The 17,391-nt window shown below is 40.6% G+C and overlaps 1 long non-coding RNA gene across 1 annotated transcript in view; it reads right to left on the reverse strand.

Annotated features, from left to right (window-relative positions):
• Positions 1-227: 227 nt before the first annotated feature.
• LOC144785340 (uncharacterized) overlaps positions 228-17,391 on the reverse strand; it is a 4,610,862-nt gene continuing 4,593,698 nt past the window's right edge. Inside the window, exon 15 of the long non-coding RNA XR_013601832.1 lies at positions 228-274. This is a non-coding gene — a long non-coding RNA (uncharacterized LOC144785340). The remainder of the gene's footprint in view (positions 275-17,391) is intronic.

Genomic DNA, 17,391 nt, shown 5'->3' on the forward strand with positions numbered 1-17,391 from the left:
CATATCAGTTTGTCGAAGCAGAATTTGATGCCCTTTTCAGAAGAGACTCCCCTACACTCTTTATGCATCCTTTTTGACTAGCTTTAAAATGTTGTTTTTTTGGTATTCCTTTTATTAACTTGTTCACTTTTTACTTACTCGCAGTTGCTCGAAGAGTGTTTCTTTTCCATTGAATAACCATAGTGACCCTTTCAAACTCAGTTAATCACAACATCACATGAAACTCACTTGTCTCTTATCAGTAATTCTGTTGAAAAACAATGGACTTCCTCACCTGTGTACAAAACGATTTTAATTGTTAGCTTGAATTTATTCTGATAACCAACTCGCACTTGTTAGAGACATTTAAAACCAATAAAAAAGGTGAGAAAGAATTCAACAGTTTTCTGCACAGTTTTATCACAGTGCCAGAAATATATACAGGATATCCTGAAGTCTGATATTGACATTCCAAACTTTAGAATAGACTGCAGCATACAATATAATGCTATTAGAGGGGAAAAACATTGAGAAGGAAATAAAGGAATAGGACAAAAGACATTTTCTCGAAATCTAGAGAAAAGGAGGGATGAAACTGAAAATGTAGTAGAATAAATATATTTTCAGAAGCTCTGGAATAAAAGAAGCAATCCGAGGCAAAGAGAATACAATATATTTATATTAAGAATATAAGGAGTCATTAGAATGTGGATCTAATTTATAAGTTAAATGATATATAACTTGGTGGCATTATATGGTTGAAACAATGTACTTCTGTCATCAGTGCACTCCCACAGGAGGAGCTCAACTAGTCCAGTTATTTGAATGTAGGGAGGGCCGGAAACATTTTTCTTCAACACGAAACAATAGTTCTAATATTGCAGCTGGATTGCAGGACTGAATTTTGATTTATGCTAGATTCTTTGAATTTTACTTTGGAATTCGGACTTTACTTTGTGACTTTTGAATATTTGTTGAAAGTATTGTTTTTCTTGATTACTTTCATTGTCTCTGTTAGACTCTTTATAGAGTCATTTACGCTGAGGCCTGTTTTTTTCTGTTGCCCACTGTCTTCAAGTTGATTCTCCTTCCCTGTTCCCAAGTTGTATTTGATTTACTTTTCCATTCCACAAAGGCAGCTAACACTTTCCCACAACACATGGAACCCATGCCCAATTTGCTCATTGTCTTCATAAAAAGTCACATAAATCAATTTGTGACTCTTAGAAAAATGCGGGCGTGCATGTAGATGGATGTGTGTGATGACCTCAGGGTGAACAGCATATGATTCATGTTATACATCACATTCAATAGCATGACTCACATTTGCACTCTTCTTCAGGGCCAGGCACATACGAGATGACATACAGGTGGAAGGAAGGCACAATTAGCGTTGAAATTTCTTTAAAAAAATACATTTCTAGACATATTCTATGATGTGATATGTGAACACATAATTATGGGTGTTTTATGTTATGTTGGGGTTATGACTTGTGAGAAAAATCTTAATGTGGGTAGTTGTTGTTGTTGTCCATTCATACATGAGGGACATGTGAGTCCTTAGCTTTGCACTAGTGAACCCACATTGAGTTGAAGATTGGGTTGTACACTGAAAGCATGTGAAGTGAATGGGGGATCTGATGGTTCGTTTGATGGATGAGTGCTACAGGTGGTTGGTGATCCCCAGTTACCTGAAGCACCTGATATGTCCCTGTGACTTGAGATAGGCCCTTTTTGTGAGGCGACTTTCTTGAGCTTTATGATCATACTATTGCATAATGTATCCCCAGCCCTGATAAGTACAATTCTTCCTGGTGTAACTTCTTGAGGCCATGAAAATTATTGTCTATTTTCTCCAAGATGCAGGTCTGTCACTCCATCTTGGAAATACATCATAGTGGATGGACTTTTTGCACATGGAAAAAACAATTATCCAAAGGACCGCGTTTGCCCATGTAACCCTCCCCATCCAAGCATGGCTGACTGTTTTTCTTGCATGATAACGGATGATGATTGCCAATGGGGGAGAACTCCGGCCCACCTAAGGTTTCCTCTGTGGGAGAAAATGGACAGAAAACCAGAGTTGCACATGGGTAGGAGGGTGGCACTGGGGAGGAAAACAAGGTTAAGGATGGTTGTAGGTCCAGAATATCGACAATGAGCTTTCAGTTTGTGCCTGGGGACTTGCAATCCAGAAGATCTCCCTAGCTGGGAAACTGATGGCTGGCAGTGAGGTGGTATTGAAGTGTCATCCTGCAATAGGCAAATAATTGCCTCAGCCTCTGCAATGGTGGAGGTTGCAAAAACTAATTGTTTTCCAGGGATTGCAATCCATCCACTGCTCGATATGTTGTTATGTGTTTTTGCAAACTGTACCATAACCCGCAAGGTGTGTGTGCCTAGCCCTAACTATGTGATGATGGTAAATTAAGAATGAATTGCATATGGCTGATTTCAAACTGAGGTAGCATGATGGACAAAAAGGATGGATTGGGACGCTGCCAAGCAATTGCAAGTGGCTGAGATAAATTCAAGAATTCCATCCATCTCCTTGTTTTTGTTGAAGTTTCTAATAGTAGCGGTTTTAAAATTGTAATTTAAAATACAACTTCACCATCAGTTAGGGTTTTTCATTACAATTCCAGAGACAACAAACATGAACAGGTTGCTTCTTCTCATTCGAAAATTACACTTATAAGTTGCAATAAGGTAACCCCGATGTTATCATTAGGGAGAGTTATGCCTTGCAGCAGTGAAAAATTAATGTAAGAATGTTTCAATACCAGGACATGTAAAACCTAAATGTAAATGTCCTACTCTTTAAACACATTACACCTTGGGCTATCCAAGGCATTCTCTAGGGGTGACTTATATGTATTAAAAAGAAAGGTTTGGACCTCGCAAAATGTTTACTTTGCCATGTCGAAAATGGTAGGCCCGATACATGTTTAATGTGCTACTTAAGTGGGTGGCACAATCAATGCTGCAGGCCCACTAGTAGCCCTTAGAATAGGTAGTGCCACCTTTCTAGGAACGTACAAGTAAATGAATTATGTCAATTGGATATAAGACACTCTAACATGTTTTAAGGAGAGAACACAATCACTTAAGCTATAGTTAGCAATGGTAAACTACACAGTGTCCTAAACCCAGCAAACACAAAGTCTGCAAATACAGGAGGTCTGAAGGCAAAATGTTAGGGGGAACCACACCAAGGATGCCATGTCTAACACCCATGATGCATTCTTCCATTACTATGCATTCACCTAGTCGGTAACCTCCTGCCACATGAATGCCTTATCCTCTCCCTTGATTGTACCATGTAGTTACTTGTAGTGATGGACTACAAAAGCTACAAGTTCTATCTTCTCATTAGTGAAGTACGTCTTCCTCCTAAGATGGGTGACTGCACCTGGGCAACTGGTCTCTGGCCCACAGCATCATGCAGTACAAGGGGAAGCGGGCAGAGCCCAGGGTGTGGGTTTTATTTGCATGCTTTTAGGGTTGATGTTTTTCAAGTATGTGTGATTTTCCTCATGTGAGTGCATATTCTTTTCAATAATTCACAGATCTATGTAATGTAGGTATTTAGATCTCCGGCTATGCTACTCTTTTAGACATCTGCCTAAAATACACGCGTGAAAGGTACTAGTAGTAACTTTACATAGGTAATTTGAGTCAAAACTCTACTCCCACAAGTAAGGGAGTGGAAACGTATTCTGCCTTATGATGGAAGCTCCAACTACTGGGCTCATTAGTCCACAGAGATTTGATGAATTGCATCCAAATGGACATTTCCACTCAGATCTATGTGGAAATATACATCTACAAAGATCCCCACGTGTACATTTCTTTTTGTGAATAACGTGCACCATTGAAATTCACATCTGTTTTGCTATATTTGAATTTAAAACCAAACAATTAATCTTGGACTTGTAATGTGCTGTGAAAGCAGTTTTCAGTGCTCACTTTATATGTATAAATATGTTTCGTTTTTTAACTCACGGAGGAATCTACATAAAGGAGAGAACACCACTGGAAAAGCTCTGACTCAACCAAAAATATGATAAACTTTTGACATGTGCAACCAAAACTGACACTGTTTGTAATGTATCCATTTTTTCTACAACATTTCTGAATCTGTTTTGTTTGCGATTAATATTTGCAGTTTTTTACTATCAGCCAGATTCATCAAGCACAAAACGGCTCGCAAAGGGCCAGATTCTGAGAATCTGGCCCTTTGCGAGCGCAATTTTTGCATTTGGGATTCATCATCCCAAATGCAAAAATCGCAAATTGTGAAATCGCTAAATTGCGAGGAATTGCATTTAAGGAATCTCTATTGGAGATTCCTTAAATGCAATTAATGAGCCAATTTAGAATTGCGAAATCGGAATTTTTGGCCGCTATTTACCGCGAAGTCTGACTTCGTGGTAAATAGCGAAAACTTTCTAAGTTGTATGTTACACACACACATGTCCTTTGGACATGTGTGTGCGCAACATCAGTCTACATTTTCATTTCAGGGGTGCTACAGGGTGTCCTTTGGACACCCCTGGCACCCTTGAAATCGCATCCTTATTTGCGATTAGCAAATTGCTAATCGCAAATAAAGAATGACCCCCCATTGGCCTTAGGAATGAATGGGCAGTCATTCCTTATTTGCGATTAGCAATTTGCTAATCGCAAATAAGGATGCTGTAGAAATCGCAAATAATATTGCGATTTCTACATGAATCCCGTTTTGCGAGTCTTTAATAGCGATTCCTTAATATTCGCTATTAAGGACTCGCAAAACAGGACAATGATGAATCTGGCTGTTAGTTCCTTAATTGTTAATACTTACTTTTCTGGCTATTAATTGACTTACTGTCCTATTCCACTCTGCATCGCAAAATCTGTGCAATAAATAAATAGGGATGTAAGACGCCTATATGGTACTGCCTGTCTGGCTACTGGAGGCTTATGCTATGCTGTTCTTGCACAGCTTTGTTTTAAACTTCACAACGTTCTCCAGCACCGTCAGTCAGCAACTTTCTCGAGACCATCACTCTTTTATTGCAGATATATATGCGCTGTACGTGGACATGTATCTTCCTCCTCCATCACTTCCTAGTAGCATTCAATTTGCCAGCATCCCCCAACATTTTAGAGTAAAAGATTAATATGACAGGGTGCATTAAATATGACCAGCGAGGAACTGTTTCACAGAAAGATTAACTCGAATATTGCCACCCCAAATAAATCTGAAATGGTGAACTCAATCAGAATGACAAAGTAATGGCATAAACATGGGCTCCTGTGCAGCACTTTCAATATTTATAGCAGATTGCTTTCCTTACAGCGCCGATCAAATGTGCTTGATAGGACAGTTTACTCTGCATGCTTTACATTCCCAAAATGACATGTCTGTTACCAATTGTGATTCGTCATTATAATACTTTACATCAATTCAGCTTGATTGCTGAATCTTTCTCAAAGCACAAGTGTAGTTCTGAAAGTAAACTACAAAGGTTGCAATTGAATACGCTTTGAGATGAAGGAGTTCTTTCAAGAAAATGTAACGGTGATAATTGCAAAATGTTCCGTTTAATGAATTTCCCCAAAACTTTGCAGACATGTTCCTTTTTCTACGTTGGCTGATTATGCAAAGTTTAATGGTGATTAGTTAAGGGGGTGCACGGAAAAAAGTGGGGTCCTAAAACACGTTTTTTTCCACCAATACATGTTCCATAAGATTTTTAAACAGATGTAGCAGCAAAACAGCTCAACAAATTGTCATGAAATGTGGCAGGAATACAGATTATAGGGTGGAAAGGGTACTTTTTCTTATTTGATTAGATTGTGTTCTGTACTTTTTAAATAATAAGGGAAAAAAGGAGCGATATATGGACCGCGATATACTGTGGTACCTTTGCAGCATACTGCGGTACGGTGATGAAACGCAATATTATTGGTTAATGAAAGCCCTTCCAAAATGAAAAGGAAGCTATATTGTTTAGACCACACTTTAGCTTTGTTTTGTGTTTTAGCGTGAAATAAAGCGTTTTACTCATTTAAGTGTATAGGAAACAATTAGGCAGTTTAGCAAACTCTGTAGAGTTAGTGAAATGTAGTTTTATTGATTTATGTGAATATTAAAAAAAAGGACGGAGTACCACAGTACTTCCTTGAAACTATCTACAAATTGCTGTGGTACTTCTTGAAACACAACAAAAGTATTATATATGACAAACTAAATAGGACTTTATATAGGGTGGCTCTTTTAGTGTCCTTCTGGACACATAATGATGCAGCCCATCCCCTGAAGATGCACTAACATCCACCTTATACCCATCCATCACAGGTGTCACCAGTCAGGTGACCTTAAGAATGAAGGGGCCCAGAAGCACATGCCCTAGACCACTTCTCTATATGACTAGTGTTTGTGTCATTCATTAATCACCAATGAGCCAAGGCCCGGACGACACTACACTGTCGATGAGACATACTGTACCCAGCCTCTGCAGTTTCCTGAACATGCAGGTGGTTGCCTGTGACTGTGAGAGGTGTACACCGCTGCACCCAGAAGAAGTAGATAAGTCTCTAGCACTGAGAAGTCTCTGCAGCAAAATTCAATGCAACGCGCGCTACGAAATTTGTTTTATTAATTAAATTGTTTACTTACCTCCAATTATCCATATTCTGGTTTTTAGCACCCCCCACCCTGCCCCTCCCCCACCCCGCCTCTCTGCCCCACTGCAACTCCCTCCACGGGCCGCGGCTGTTGAAATGGGGATAAGGAGTGTACACTTAATGTTCCCTACACTTGACAGAATTCTAAGCCAATAAAATGCTGTTTACTAAAATTGAATAAACCGTGGCAATATATTGATGGTATCACGGTACCCTTATAGTTAACAAACACAACCTACAGTTTGAATATTAACACATATAAAATTAAAAACATAACTAGCCATGAAACACAATCCATATTTAAAACAAAATATAAAAGTTTGGTGTAAATATTATCTTTAAAATATATGGCGGTACTGTGGTACTTTTGAGGAAGTGCACATGAAAGCAAAATGATCATGCAAATTATGCTAACATTTGTAATGAACTGTCAAAATACAGCGGAACCAATAAAATAAGTTAGTACCATAAAAAAAAATATTATACGGTTAAAAACAACAATTTGTACAACAAAAACCCCTACAAATTAATTGAATGAACCACAGGTTTAAGATTAGTTATAGTTATCAAAACGTAATTTATTTTTCCATATCAAAGCAACTTAAACAACACAAACTTTAACAATTCATAAGTTATAATTAAAGCTTTATAGTCATAACTTAGTTATAATTCACACCGCCTTACAATGACTACAATTCATGCACATCCGTACTCATTTATGCCAACTCCTGTCACTTCGGAAGCTGGACTGTTAGTGCGGGACTGCTCGTGTACCAAAAAGAAAGGGTCTTTATAGCAGCTCGGGATAATTGTTACATTACAGTCTGCTTATATGAGCACTCATTTAGGTTGAGTTCATTGTAGTAGGCAAGGGGGATTATTATCTTGTTTAGAGTAGTATGGTTTGATCAAGATGCACGGTGGGATTAAGTAAGGGTTAATCACAGTATAAGCATGCAAATGTTAGAGTTGGTTTGCTTTTGAACAGATGGTTTAGTTGTCCTTTTTATTACCTTTTCACCCCTACATGTCGATGTTGAGGCCCGGATGGGCACACAGAAGGCAGTTGAAAATCAGAAAAAATAAAATACCACTGTGAAAACTCACTGTCCTCATTGTGATTGTGAACATATGGATACACATTTGATTACATATTGGCTTACAATTGGATTACTTGGAGTACAACATGAATACTTGTTTATTGTGAGGATCATTTCCTATACTTCATAGTGCGAATGATTGGTGCATAACGCACGTGCCGTTGGGATCACTTATTATACATCCGTGACTCACGAGACAGATCATGGCATCAGTTCGCACGCAATCATTGAACTAGAATAAGAACCAACACAGGGAAAATAGTGCATTTTGTTCAAAGATAACTTTCAGAAAGTTGGCATTTTCTTTCTTTAGCCATTTGGTGCCTTCTGCCTGTCTCTGATCACTTTTTTGGAGTGAAACCAAAAGAAGCCTGAACAGCACACCCTTGTATTAATGTATCAGTCCAACATTAGTATATGTTGATTAACAATGCAAGAAAACATATACTGATTGATTTTGTTTTAAAAGAATTCCCAGCACACGATCTAGCCGACACGTGATGCATCTGTACTCAGACTTTTTCAAAGCTGGAAGAATGGATATATACAATAAATATTCCACACAAAAAACACAAACACAATAATTGTCCTATTTACAGAATTTTAAAAGCTGGTGTAATAAACCATCAACTATTAATTAGAGTCATTATAATGGGTTCAATTCACTTTCGAATAAATAGTGATAAAGAACTCCAACAACATAATTATAGAAAGCACTATAACTAAAGACTATACTGTATGCCAAACCCATGTGTCAAGTGGAGGATAGAAAAAAGTAATCCAAAAATAGAACAGATAAAATGACAGACAGATTTGTGTTAACTTCTGTCCCCAGTGTTCATATAGTGAATACTCCAAACAACGCGCAAACGTAGACATAATATTTCAAAGACCCAAAGCAAGTGAGTAATCAAAACCATATACCGCGCTGATAGCCAATATGGCGGCTGAGTAAGACCTGTGTCTCTCACCTCTACGCCGCTCTGGAGCTCGAAGCATCCCAATTGTCGAGGTATGCGCCCCGGAGCCATAGATTGGGTCCGTAGTTCTCTGCATACTAAAATACGAGGTTGGATCAAGGAGGAGTACGAGCTGGCGGCTCGCTGCTGGATGGGACAAAGATCGCGTTGGGAAGACCTCACTCGGCTGCTACTCACCGTGCTGGCCGGCAAGAGTGAAACTGTCAAACACGGAAGCAGTCTCCGGTTGCCAAGCAACCCCGATGCAGAGGAGAAGGAGCCGAGGAAGAGAGCGTGCACAATGGCAGCTGCTCGCGGAGGAGCTCGACTCAAGAACCGATCCATAGCTCACGATCACACGGCGGTTACGCGATCGGCCAAGAAGGACACTGCTAAAACGGAACTGACAAAGCAGAAAACCGGCGCTAACCCCGGTAAGTCTCTGAAAGACCCGGGTAGCAAAAGCACTAAACTCCCCGAGGGTAAGGGGGCATTATCGGCTGGGGATAAGAAGCAGCCGATTATTGCCAACATGTTTTAAAAAAAAGAAACGTAGACCCGGGCATAGATTGCGTATCAGAGCCCCTGACAAAGACTGATACCGTAATGGGCCTGGTGGATGATGAGGCAAATGACTTAAATGACTTAAATGAGATTAAACAAGTAAAACTACCACATAAAAGTAACGTGCTAAGCGAAGAGGCGCGGGTTTCCTGGGGGTCAAGCGCTGAAACTACAGTCCTGCGGACAACTGACGCGGGGGACGCAACACTGCAAAAGGGCTAGGGGGATCCAGAACTTAAGGTGGTTAATGGTACTTTTAACATACCGGAATTCGTGTTGGAAGGAAATAATGATGGTACTCCGTTGAGAAAAGAAGCACTATCAAGGCAGCAGCTTAAAGAGGGGCCGGCTGCCCTTCTCGATACTACGGAGCAGGGATATCAGTCTCCGACCCCCACGAAAAACGTTTTGTTCGCTAAATGAAGAGTCGCTCGGCTCCGAATCCTCGGGACCACACAGCTGCAGTAGCGATGCTGAGGAAGTGGATACCTCCACAAGCAGTCAGCAAGAAGGAAAGAAAAACCCAAAAAAACGATGAAGAAAGTCCTCTGATAGGAAGAAAATGACTCAGAAGACGGATACAGAGGATGAGATTGATCTCCGATGGGATTACTCCGATGCACAGTTACTGCCAATAGACGGTCATGGAGGTCATGGAGACTTGAGCTTACTAGAAGGGGCGGACAAACAGAAGGAGCTGGCACAAGCATCTGAACCAACACTAGCTACAATCTTACAATCTTTGAGCACCTTCCACAATCAGGGCAAGTCAGAGAATCGGGTTGCCCGTGTGGCAGCATAGAAGCTGCAAAGATCCATGTGTAAAATCGGCAAAACGTGCACAGAGATTGCTGAAAGACTGACTATGGTAGAGACCCGAACGGAAATATTGGAAACCACAGGAGGCTCACCGAAAACCCAGGTTACTTCCCAAGACAAGACGGTTACTGACATCATGTGGAAGCTCGAAGAGGCAGAAAATCGCCAGCGCCAGAACAACCTCCGCATCCTTGGGATACCAGAGAACAGCGAAGGAAGCGATATTAGGGCATTTATTGTCAAACTGTTTAAAAATGCCTTCCCAGAGCTAACACAATGGGATTGGGACAAGGAGATACAATGAGCGCACAGATTTCTACTCTCGCTTCCCAAACAGCCTCGCAAGGAACAAGCCTTCCCCAGGATTATTTTGATTTTCTTTGGCAATTTCTTGTTGCGGCAGGCAGTCTATGATTTGGCCCGACCAAATAAAAAAAGGAACTGGGAGGGATTCTCCTTCTTTGCAAAGCCAGACTTTGCACATGCCACTGTGGAAAGACGCAGGAGGCTACGGGCAGCTGATTACTCCCTTCCAGAATACAGGGGCTCTTGCCTTCCTACAAAATCCGGCCATACTGAAAGTTGTGTCACAGGGCCGTACAATGTTTTTTTCTTCCGAGATACAGGCTGAGCAGGCTCTGAAAGATATTATTTCGGAGGGGGGCGGTGGGTAGTGGCAAGTCATAGTCGCTCTATCTTTTAGTACCTGTTCTGCTCTACTTTTCTTATTTTATTTTTTTCGTTCTTTTTTTTCTCTTTTCTATACTTCCTGTGCTCCCTGGTCTTTTTCTTGACTTGTGAAATTAACAAATTTACAGGACTATGAGGACATTTCAAGTGTTTCTAAAACCTTTAGGAAGGACACGCACACCCGTTCATAGGTGATTGAAAGGAGAAGTATTGTTTTACGTTGTTGTGTGCCATTGGGGCTTTGCTGTCTGTGCCCAACAGCTTGAAGAACAATAACAGAAGTGCAGCCCCTGGATAGAGGTTGTCCCCAAATGCACAGCGTAAAGAAACTAAAAAGTTTGCATCCAAATAATCAAGAAGCATAAACAAATCATTGCTCAATTATTCTTTAGTGACCACTTTAAGTCAATGATCATTCATTATTTAGAACAGTTCATCAAGTTGAAAATTAATATCAATTGGTCATAATTCCATAAGTTGATCAGTCATCCCAATGCATTTCGGGCATTACACATGCCCTTCGTCAGGGGACATTCTATAAACAAAAGATGCAAAAATGGTCTTAGTGAAGAACAGCTCGCGTGTCTGAAAACATTATATACTGTGCAGATAACCATAAGCTAATAATGAAGGAGTGCCAAGTGTGCTGTTTAAAAGTACCAAAATGTGAAAGGCAAAATGCAGAAATGTGACGAAGAAATTGTGCGTAACACATGCTGCTGTAGTGCGTAAAGTTTGTGATGTAACAAGAAATAAGGTAGTCAGAGGGTTCAAGTGAACCATTCTGAAAACGGGACTGGACATGGTTATGATATGTTTGCCATATAATCCTGCTATAATCCTCCCCCTCTTGAATGTATGCTCCTCTTACCAATCTATGTAGGGCTCGACTGTATTATTGTAAGGTCAGGAGTGAAGGAGTGAAGGAGGGGCGTAGAGTGTGGGTGAGGTTGGTCCGACGCTATCACACGGGCTCAGAATTGAGCCTGGAGGCTTTCAAAGTGGTGGAGGTGGGGAAGGGGGGTGGGGAAGGGGGGTGGGGGAGGGGGGGAGACCAAGGGAGGATAAACACAAGGTGGGGAGAAGCAGGGCATGGAATGGGGCAAGTAAGTCACAATTACCAAAAGATGATAGGAAAGAAGATAAGGCGTCAAGAACACGGTAATGGTAAATGTACAATGTAGGAACAAGTAATAGGATGGCTAGACTAAGAATTGTATCAATGAATATTTGTGGTCTTAATGATTTAAAAAAAGACAGAGGGTAGCTATGGGACTGCAAGCAATGGATGCCAATATAGTTTGCTTACAGGAGACACACATAGAGGGGGGGGCAACATCATTTACTTAAAACATTAGGGTATCAACTCATTATCGCCTCTACTCAGGGCGTACGAACTAAAGGGGTGCTATTCTATCGAAAGGGGGGATTCAATTCATGAGATCAATATCTGACAAATTTGGAAGATGGGCCATTACGGAATGCCGATATAACAATGGGCAAAATAAGATGACTTTATGCACCGTATATGGGAATGTGGGTGATGATCCGGACATTCTGTTGAGATCATGGATTTACATATTTCTCTTACCCACATTCACGTCATGTGCGACTCGACTATATGCTCATTTCTAATTCATTGAAGGATATATGTACTGTAAGAAAGCTTCCGAGGGTATTATCAGACCATAATCCACTAGAACTAAATATAGAATGTAATAGAAGTAATTCCATAGCAAGGACATGGACATTCGAAAGAGCTTTCTTAAAAAATGGAAATTACTGTCAACATATGAGAGATTGGATTCCAACTTTCTTAGCAATAAATGTGGGTAGCACACTTATCGAAGTGGTATGGGATGCAATGCAGGCAGGCATCAGAGGAGAGACACTCCAGTTTTCAGTTAGCACCAATCGAGAAGGCAGATTACAACTAGCCACATTACAACAGAACCTAAGTAAAGCAGAGGCAGACCTGATTAATGCTACACAAAGGGGGCAGGTAACTGACGAGCTAGCACGGGTAGCTGCTGCTAGAAACCTAGTTTCAGAGATTTTTACGGAGAAAGCCATCACCAAAGCTACAATATGTAAGGAAAAATCGTATGAGCTTAGCGAACAAGTCGGGCACTAGTTAGCAGTACGTACAAGAGAGGAGATGACAGCTAATATAATAAAATCTATTAAAGATCTAGAAGGTGGGCTGAGAACTGAAGCATCCGAAATTAGGACATCATTCCAGAAGTTCTATCAAGAGCTGTATAAAGAGCCAGAGAGAGATCAAGAGAGAGAGGACACGGAGGAATACGTATACCAATATGAGGGCACTCGCTTGGCGCAAGAGGATCAAGATAGCTTAGATAACCCCTTGGGCTGGGATGAAATACAGTTATCTTTGAATTCATTGGCAACGGGCAAAGCAGCAGGGGTGGATGGGATACCAACAGAGTTTTTTGTGAAGTTTTCAGATCAACTCAAAACAGTTATGACAGAGCTATTCAACTCTAAATTCCAGGGTGGGAACCCTCCTCCTTCTTGGTCAGCCGCGAAAATTATGGTCTTTCTGAAAATAAACAAGGATCCCATGGAAATGGGATTTTATCGTCCCATAACATTAATAAACGGGTTTTCTAAAATGTATTCTAAACTCCTGGCGGCACGATTAGCGCCAATCATCCATAAAATTGTCTCAACTCGTCAACATGGGTTTATCCCCTGGAGGTCAATAACTGATCATGTACAAAGAGTGATTCCCTATTTGATTATGCTGAGACAACAGGAGACCCTATGGCGCTTATCCTTCTTGACGCAGAGAAGGCGTTTGATAGGGTCTCCTGGAAGTTTCTATGGGCAGCCATGCTGACCTGTGGAATCACTAGGGGATTCATAAAAGCCACCCAAGGACTCTATGTCAACCCAAGTGCTAGTGTTATGATAAATGGGTCCCTGTCTGAGAAATTCACAATTACTAGTGGGACTAGACAGGGGTGCCCCTGCTCATCTCTCTTATTCGCTGTATATATTGATTCCCTTATCCGTAAACTTGAAAATTATCCCTTAGTCCCACCTATTTGAGTATATGACCATGACACAAAAATCTTAGCGTATGCTGACGACATCGCTCTGGTCACCACTGATCCCACTAGGACTATTGATGTGATTGAGGAGGAGGCTCAGAGGTTTGGAAAGGTCTCTGGATATAAACTGAATTCTGGGAAAACCCAGATTGTCATCAATGGCAAAATCAGGATGAGGGATAATAGGGTAACAGATCATGCAGTATACTTCGGCGTCAGTATAAGTGCAAAGATAGATAATATTGTTAGCTTAAATCTCGACCCACTGATAGGCCGCACTAGAAAAGAGCTGACTAGACTGGATAATCTGCATCTTACTATCGGCGGTAGGTGTAATGTAATCAAAATGCTTTTTTTTGCCCAGGTTTTTATATATTTTTTTAACAATTTGTCTGGAGTTCTCCCCTCAGTACTTTAAAACCATTGAAACTATATTTTCTAGATTTATCTGGGGTTTTAAGAGATCTCGTCGGGCACCTAAATGGATTATGCTGCCTAAGGAAAGAGGGGGACTAGCTATGCCCAACTTTAAGTTATATTACTGGGCGACGGTGGTTAAATATTGTGTGACCTTGATATCCAAAGAACCTAGCGATCACCTTATCCCATCACCGCAAGAAATGATCATGGCGGAGGGATGAGAGGGGCGCCTATGGCGACATGTCAATGACAACTACTTTAAGAAAGAAAAACTCAAGACTATCTCTCGCACATTCAAAGTCTGGAGTAATATACGAAAATTGCTTGGATTGGGCAGATACTCCTGCTATACTCCCGTTAGCTGCAATAATGATCTCCCAGAGTTCTTTCAGGATGGTTGTATGACTAGGTGGATAGGGGCAGGGATCATCCAGCTGGGCTGTTTTTATACATCAAATCGATTGATAAGCTTCTCGGAACTGCGCACTGAATATGATATTAGTCATAGGGATTTTTTTAAATACTTGCAGATCAGGGATTTTTTACTAAGGAAAGTGGGGGGCCGTGAAAAACTCCAAACTAACACGACAATAGAAAATCTATGCAGGAAAATCACTCCTAAAATCGGCAAAATATATGAAATATTAAGTAGTAACTTCCAAGATGACATGGACAAACAATTTGCGGGATGGCAGTCTAAACTAATGGTGCAGCCATTAACCCCCGTACACGCATATGAACTTTCACTAACATGTCTTATGTCCATTAAGCTGTAAAACCTTCTTCTCCCTATATTATACCCCTTATAAAATTGCAAAATAGGCAATGGGAAAGGGAACTACTTGCCTGCGCTGCTCACAGTATGAAACTGACTTTATTCACATGTTTGCCTCCTGCAATACATTATCAAATTTGATAATAGAAATATCTGACTTTCTATCTGGTATATTTCACGCAAGAATTTCTATCTCAACTGCAGAAATAATGCTAGGAGGAGCAGAAAATCAGCGGCCTATACATCCGCAGGGGTTGATTTTTGTGTCCATGGCTGTTCTCCGACTCTGTATAGCCTCATCCTGGCTAGACCAACATCCACCAGTTTTTACACAATGGAGGGCAAGATTACTAGCGACATGTAACGTGGAGATGGCCATTTATAAAAACAAGGGGATTAATAAAAGGAAAAGAGGTTTGCTGATATGGGGGCCACTGCTACAGTGGATACAGGATCACACTTAGGGTCGGAGACTACTCAGGGGGTCTTAGAGGCCTGTCGAAAGCCCGAGCATAAGCCTAGATACCTATGTAGTTACTTGTTTATTCTGTGATGTTTATGTATGCTCTTCGTGTTCTTTTTTATTTTTGTTGTCCCCACTGTATCGGCCTATATACAAATTAAGTTTTGTATGCGCTGGATCGTCAGAATGACGAGAGTTCGTCAATGCTTTAATCAGCACGTGATAGAATAACTCCTGCTTCATTCGAGAATGAGTAAAGTGGTCCATTTGGAACATACATGAAATATTGTACACTAGTAAATTGAATTCCATGTGCAGAAGGCTTTGATGTCTTAGAATTTACATGACGTTATATTTATAGCAGAAGGGATTATCCTGTGGTACTTTACAACAAAGGTCTAACTCGCTATTGTGATAAAAGCCCTGAAGAAGCCCGTGTTGGGCGAAACTCTTTGTCTGCACTGAAATGAAATAAAATATTTATGATCTTCAAAAATCTGCGTGAACGTCCATCACTCCTGTTTTCTCTATTGTTAAATTGCATGGCATTTTCAGCCAGAAATTGTGAATTGAACGTTGCCTCTCCAAATGTGTGTTAAAAGGCTTGTATTATAGAAAACCAAGATAGGTGTCTGGTTTTAGGAGATGGCCAATAGCTTTTACTGCATCTTGAACAAATTAATTGATAATACTGGTAGATAGTGCGGTGTCTATCTCTGCCACCCAATCTCTTGTCAAAAACTTGTAAATCTAATAGTGAAAGGAGACCTATGTCAAAGATAGATAAAACCACAAACATCATTGTGTGGTACAGAAATAGGGTTGAAACCGTTCTAAAGCATATCAATGCGGACCAATCGGCATTAAATGACCCCACAAGATGAACCTACTTTTGCAAAACTACAATAGGGTAGTTGCAATCCAAATTAACAGATACACAATATAGGTGTGCCTGGGTGCTGCCTGCAGAGGGCCACTGTATGATTAGTTCATGGCAAGTTATACTCACTGCAATATCAAGGCCCCTATCCTATTATAGTTAGTCAAATGGCCAGCAGGAGGGTCCAAAGCAAGCGCTCACGTAAAAACTGAGTGTCCAATGAAAAGCTATCTTTATACTTCCGCAGCCAGGCATCAAAAGTAACCTGTATCATGCCGCAGCGTAGTCAATCTATAACGATAATAAACAATATTTTATTATATAATTCCTATGTCATAATCCAAAGCAATGTGGTACGCACTCTTCCAACACAAAACATACCTATAGATAATACGTAGCTTCTGACACGAATGCGGTCCGATTATAATACGGCAACCTTCCACCATGCTGTCAATAATAAATGTCCATCTCCATGATACCAGTGTACCTGACTACAACACAAGGATATAACGTCCATCAGTGTCTAAATACTGTGTTCACACACAATCCACAATGCTGAAAATCGTTACTGGGCACTCACCTCTACTTAAACGGTTCTCCAAAGCATCCGGTCGCACAGCTAGCTTTCGGCAAAGTAAAGCGCAAAGTGTAATCCGCCATATTGAAAATATGTAGAAAAGAGCCCTCGTCACATGATCGGTGTTCTTCAAAGTACTCATGTGATCTACGTCAAACTACAACGAGGAGTACATGAAAAAATGGCCGCCATCTTGGAAGAAACAGCCCGCAAACAACATTATGTAAAACAACAATATCTAAATTTGTTTACCCCACAATACCTGGTAAGGCTGAAAATTCAATTGGTGATAAAAAAAATAATAACTCCTGGAAGATAATGTTAATACAGCCACATGAAGTTCAAGCCCAAGTCCTGTGACTTGAGTACCCGTGATACTCAAGTGACAGTAGTCAGGCAACTGTAACTAACGA

Source organism: Lissotriton helveticus, chromosome 10, assembly GCF_964261635.1.
Source record: "Lissotriton helveticus chromosome 10, aLisHel1.1, whole genome shotgun sequence".
Taxonomy (NCBI): Eukaryota; Metazoa; Chordata; class Amphibia; order Caudata; family Salamandridae; genus Lissotriton; species Lissotriton helveticus.